This window comes from Halyomorpha halys, unplaced genomic scaffold, assembly GCF_000696795.3.
Source record: "Halyomorpha halys isolate HHAL.00 unplaced genomic scaffold, Hhal_1.1 Scaffold141.1, whole genome shotgun sequence".
NCBI lineage: Eukaryota > Metazoa > Arthropoda > Insecta > Hemiptera > Pentatomidae > Halyomorpha > Halyomorpha halys.
Genome location: NW_027111321.1, coordinates 81219 through 81542, shown reverse-complemented (window position 1 = coordinate 81542; position 324 = coordinate 81219).

Genomic DNA, 324 nt, shown 5'->3' with positions numbered 1-324 from the left:
GAATGTCAGCTGTATAGACGGTGTAGAGGATGGAACCAAGGATACTAGCTTGAGGAACACCAGCGGACTGAGGATAGAGGAATGAATAGGAACTATTATGATTTACTTGGAATAATCTATCAATGAGAAAGGAACGAATGATGAGAAAGTATGTGGGAGGTAGGGATTTACGAAGTTTGTAAAGCCAGAAATCCTTAAATAAGGTATAAAAAAAAAAATATAATTAATTACAACACGACGCAACCGATCTACACCAAACTTGGCAGTGGTTAAGGGCTCTATAAACTGCACCAAAGGGCACAGACTGGACCTAATGAAACAAGT